This window comes from Lathamus discolor, chromosome 5, assembly GCF_037157495.1.
Source record: "Lathamus discolor isolate bLatDis1 chromosome 5, bLatDis1.hap1, whole genome shotgun sequence".
In the NCBI taxonomy this organism is placed as follows: Eukaryota; Metazoa; Chordata; class Aves; order Psittaciformes; family Psittacidae; genus Lathamus; species Lathamus discolor.
In genome coordinates this window covers 82846743-82852842 of record NC_088888.1, presented here as the reverse complement: position 1 = coordinate 82852842, position 6100 = coordinate 82846743, and positions in this window count along the sequence as shown.

The window sequence follows — 6100 nt, the reverse complement described above, 5'->3', positions numbered from 1 at the left end:
TCAAAACAAAGAGTTAGGATCAAAGGTCTCCTCAAATCCTTCATAATCACCACCTGCATAGGTAGAGTGCTTGCAGGTGGTTGGCAAACCTTTTTCTTTCCCCCCTCATAAGAGTGCAGATACAAAGAAATACAGTCTGAAAAACAGGATTATTATTTTTTTCCCCACATTGCGTGGTTTTAGATGTGTATTCTGACAATCAAAACATGCAAGATTATCTCATCAGAAGCATCAGTTCAGAAGGAATTCGGAAGCCTTCCTTGCATATTTAAATAAATAAGACTTGCTTGTCTTCTTTATAATACTGTCTTCTGATAGCAATACATGCATAAAAGACAGAACTGAGAAGCTGAGGCAAAAGGAAAAAAAGTCTTGCATTGTGGGTTTTTTTTTTGTTACCTTTTAAGGTCGATTCTTTATCAACATTTCTGTAATAATATATTTTCTATATACATAAATGAACACTCAAAGAGGGCTAATAAGCTTTTACAAGATGAATTTTGACCCTGACAGTTTCTAACAATACAACCACATCTCATTCAGGAAATTGCAGCTACAGCAAGCATTGAACATCCAGTCATACTGAGAATTACCTTTTGAGATAAATAACGAAACGTACTGGTGGGGCATTACTATGAGCCTTACAACCGCAACCAAACTGTTCATATTTGATGGGCAATGGAAGAAAATTAATCTCTAGTCACAATGCAGGTATTATTAAAAAAGATGAGACTAAAATTGATTTTACCAGTGCCATGGTTTTTAGTGTTTCTAAAATTTCAGATCTACACTTCCCATTGCAAAATAGATCACTATAGTTCTACCCATCATTTAAAGATAGGATGACAGGTGCCTTGTACATTGATTGCATTTCCCAATCCACTCAACAACCTACATGTTGCAATAATGTGAGGAAGGATGCATTGGTGTGAAGTTGTGAGCTTCTGATATCACTTATCTCTTTGCTAGTCTTTGTTAGTTAAATGCACTGCACTGAATCTCAGGAGCAAGGGAACAAGTGTCAGACATTATTTTTAACCTTGTTTGCAATATGCCTCTCTAAAAAAAAAAAAAAAAAAAGAAAAGAACTTGTTAGAGTATTGTTAGATAAAAGGTTTTGGAAGTCAATCATCTGAAGCCTATAGTCATCCCAAAATGATAGAATACTGCTATATCATGTATCAGAAAATAATGAGCTGTAAATATTTTTAGGTAAGTACTTCTATCAAGTTCACTTGTTAACCTGTAAGTCAAAACAAAATACATAGTTCAGAAGGTAAACACTATATTAAAAGGTAAACTATCAATAAAAGTGAAAGTACTGAATCAATTTTAACCAGTAGACAATTCTAGGGGACAAGCCCTTATCTGGCAATTGTGACTTATGCCATTCTAAACAAGTGAGAAAATGCTCTATTTGGTTATAGGAGTACAAATCTTGTAACTTGAATTCATTTGAGGGAAATGCAGTTGGGATTTTTTTTTTAATTTTTTTTTATTTTTTTTATTTTACCCGAGGATGGGAAGAGGAGATTTAATCTGCACAGATTTCCTAAAGAAAACCAAAGATGGGAGCAACTGTAATCTCTCCATCTTTTATTAATTAAACTTAAAATGCAATATATGCAGAAACAGAGTTGGACTAGATCATTAATGTATATACTTTCCAACTGGAACTATTCTATTGTAGAAAGTTCATTCCTGAAAAGGCTATGTCAAGAAAACTTCTGCAGTCAGTTTATTGTTAAAAAAAAAAAAAAAAACCACAACAAAAGAGAGACTTTCAGGGTGATTTTTTGTAATAAAAAAATAAAAAATTCTTTAATTTCTTCTTGAAAAACGGCTTATATTTGCATTTTCCTTTATTTGAAATAGAGTTAATATGATTTCAACTTGACAGTAAAGAATTTCTTATTTCTAGGTATACCAAATCTATAGAATGAAAAGCTTAGACTCTTCAGTGTGGGAATGTGTCTAAACAGCATAATTGCATGCTTCAACAGATGTTGCAAGCTATCTTGAAAGACAGTATAAAGGAGAATAGAGAGTATTTTGCAGTGGCTGTGGATAAACAAATTCTGCAGCATGCAGCAAGACATGAGAGGAGAACATCGCATCCGAGAGGTCCTCAGGAGACTTGCTATAGGTCTAAGCTTAAGTTAATAAAAAGAAAATCAAGCTACATAAATTGAAAAACCCAGCCCAATGTGTATCTTTTTATTATAAACTGTAGCTTTCAAATTGACTTAACGAAAAAGTTTCAGTATTCAGTCAGACATACAATGCACAAGAACTCTGCTACAAGATGAATGTCTATGTAACTAAATTTTCTCCTGTAGGTTGAATAAAGTTTGAACACCTGCAGGAAATAATTTTCCAACAATTTAAGCTTACACATAACCTTTGATACTATAAAGTAAGTGAATACATGAATATCTTGATAGTTAGTGTATTCAATCCACTGTAGTTCCCAAATTCAACTCTCCACACAACTGTTACAGAATTCATTATTCAGACATGATGACGCTGATCAAAAAAGCCCAGAAAGTTTGCTCTGAATTGACCAATTTAATTCAGACACTGTGTCTCACCTGCTTGTTTTCCCTTCTGTGCTCATCATAACAAAGTCCTAACATTATATTTCTGCAGCTTTTATTGATGCTAACAGCAAAAGAATTCATATTTATTTAGCTTTACACAGATGGTTTTAAGAAATTATTAAATCTCATTAATTTTCAGCAGAATTTAGTATAGAATTATTTTATTTTATAAATCATTAATGTGTAGAAGTTTTCTTATACAACTAATCATAGTCTTATTTATTGTATGTTATTTATTTCTTTTTGTACAACTTTCAGTTCAGATTTTCACACTTGTCCTATGACCTGTTTTATATTATAACCATATTTGCCGAAAAAGGCGTATTGTATGTAAATGTGATCTGATGTGACTTGTTAAAAAATCAAGAGTGTTGAATATTGGGTTACAGATCTAAGGAGTGCAGATTTTCTTGTAACACTGTTGTATTTGTACTTTAGGTTCAAAGTGCAATCTGAAAGTTTTGAAAGGTTAAGTAATGAAGCAGAATAAAAAGGAAAAAAAAAAAAAAAACAAACAATAATTTACAAAATCAGAAGGTTTTGAGATTGTCCATGCACCAGACAAGATCTGTTGTTCTATCCCTGGTGCCCACCCATTTCAGTGTATGAGCTTGGTATTTTAGAGAGCCCTAAACATGATTAAATTTATTCTTCTTTCACGATATTGTTTGGTGACCTTGAATAAGTAAGGCAGTGCAAGAAGCTGCTAACAGAGGGCAACTCCTTTGGGGTGTAATGGTCATGTGATATATCTTTGAGAATGATGTAAGATCTGATAGGCTTTTGTCTTCTGTACCCAACTTCTCTGCTCTACTTTTCTCTCTACCACATCCCCTGCCCCAAAGAGAATAACTTTTCCCCAACAGCCACATGGGAAAGAGGAGAACATGGCTGGAGTCTCTCCATTAATACAGGTAGCTGATGCAGTAATTCTGAGCAGCCTCTCTCCTTCAGATTAGGCAATACCCTCTTTATGCTTATGACCCAAGCCAGATTTCTGTATATGTATCCAAGTTATTTCTGGTCCTAGGGAAAATGTTACCATGGCAGTACTGTACTTGGGTTTATAAACTGAAGTTAATTCAGTTATTATGGGGCTGAATCACATTATATAAACATACACTTAATTTTAGAACTAAACCTGCATCCACATGAAGGCTGATTTATCAGTTTCCTGATACCTGAATCCTGTGCTTGGGAAAGCAGAGTTGTGCAGCTCAGAGAGCACTGACAAGAGCCAGCATCTTAATCAGTGAACCACTTCTACTTAGAAAATGAGGAAACTCAGGGAAGATTTGTCATTGCTAATGACCTCCTGAGGCCAACTGCCTTATTCAAGGTTTTCGTATGAGATAAGCTCCTCAAATGCATCAGCTTTTGTAATATGCTACATTTTGAATCAGCTTTCTGAGCTTCTACCTCCAACTTACCTCCCTAGGAGATTTGGAAAACCAGAAATCCTTTGATCAAAATCACTTAGGCCGTGTTGGACTTTTCAGGCCAGATGAGGCAATACTGAAATATCATAAGGAGAAACCTGTATCTCTGTACTTTCTATTAAAGCATCACCAGGGTAAAAAAAAAAAAAAAAAAAAAAAAAAAAAAAGGAGAAAAAGAAAAACTTTTGAAGCTAGAAATAGCCTATCTTTCACCTGTTCTTCACGAGTCTCTGCTTTCATGCACCACAATTTCAGTAGGAAAGGAAGAAAATATATTCACGAAAACCTCTTTGTTTGATCCGTATGTGGAAGAAAAGTTCTCATACTCCAGGATTGCTGAGAATTTAACCCTTTCATTTCTAGGATAAATTCTGGTAAACTTTACCAAGTGAGAAACCAATACTTGAGACAGTTGAGTCTCAACACTTCGCCCATCTAAGATCAAATGAAATTCAAATCATGATAGCACTTGTTTCGAATCACATGCAAACACTGGCTGACACTCTGTGATGGAGTTGTGATGTGGTGTCATAGGGCATAGATTTGCTCATTCTCATGGAAGCATAGCATGAATGATGATTTATAGATGTAGGCTGGAGAAAAAAATTATTAACCCAAACAAGAATTTTGAAGCTTAATGAAATTCTGACTGGGTCTATGGGACACAGCTGCTTACCTTGTAAAAGTCTTGATGTAGATCTCTATATTAGAAAGTATTTCAGCAGAAATATGAAATTGAAAGATCTGTTTTTGCATTACCACTGTTAACAAAGCATCAATAAATCCTCCGTTTAAAATCTTCAGTCCAATATATCTTCAAGTCATTTCTTACTTTGAAACACTTTAACTTCATTTTATAGTCAGCAGTATCTAGCAGACCTGAGTTAAAAATAGAGAGCAGGGGAGGACAGGAATAGATGAGATTTCCTGATCCGAGGTTTCTCTGATTCCAGCTAATGTTCATTTAAGGAAAATGAAGGTAGATGTGTAGTCTGTGCCATACACAGCCAGTTCCAACTAGCTCCGACAGACCCACCACAGGGAGGCTTAGCCACACAGCAGAGGTGGAGGTGCCTTGGGAAAAATACATCTAAGAAAGGATAAAAAACGTTGCACTGGAGTTGTGAGAGAGAAGTGAGAATATGTGAGAGAACCATCTCTGCAGACACTAAGGTCAGTGCAGGAGGAGACGAAGAGGTGCTCCAGGCACTAGAGCAGAGATTCCCCTGCAGCCCATAGTGCGTCATAAGGCAGGCTGTGCAGCCCAAGGACATCTAAGATGGAGCAGACAGACACCTGCAGACTGTGGAGGACCCCGTGCTGGAATAGGTGGGCATGCCCTGAAGGAAGCAATAACCCATGAAGAGAAGCCCTGCTGGAGTGGAGGAAATGCAAGAGAGAAGGAGCAGCAGACAAGAGCTGTTATGGACTGACCACTACACACTTTCCCATCCCTCTGCACCACTCAGAGTGAAAGAGTGAAGTTTAGACTAGGAAGAGAGGGAAGTGAGGTTTAGTTTTTGTTTCTCACCATCCTGCTCTGTTTTTCGTTGGAAACAAAATTATCTTCCCACAGTCAAAGCTGTTTTGCCCATCATGGCAAACAGTGAGTTATCTCCATGTCTTTATCTTGACCATGAGCTTTTCCATCTTGCTTTTCCCTCTGTCCTGTTGAAGAGGGAGAATGAGAGAGTGGCTCTGTGGGAGTCAGGCAGTCATCCAAGGTCAACTTACTTTGCTAAATGGCTTAGCCAGACATACAGCATATCCAAGCTTACAAAAAAGTCCTCCTTCCTACATATCTACACATGTTCCCACTGAAAATAGCCAACAGCTTTTGTTAAGGCAATTATTTTTCTAGAAGAACAATAATTTTGAAAAACCTGTATGTGTCCCATTTGGATAAAATATAATATTTGTTTCCAAGATATAACCTTGCCCACTAACTATATTTGCACTGGGTGTCCCTCTCTTTTATATCACATTGAACATAAATTTCAGCAGGGACTTCAGCAATGGCTCCTTTCATAATGTGCACGATGGCAAAAGCTCCTGCTTCTC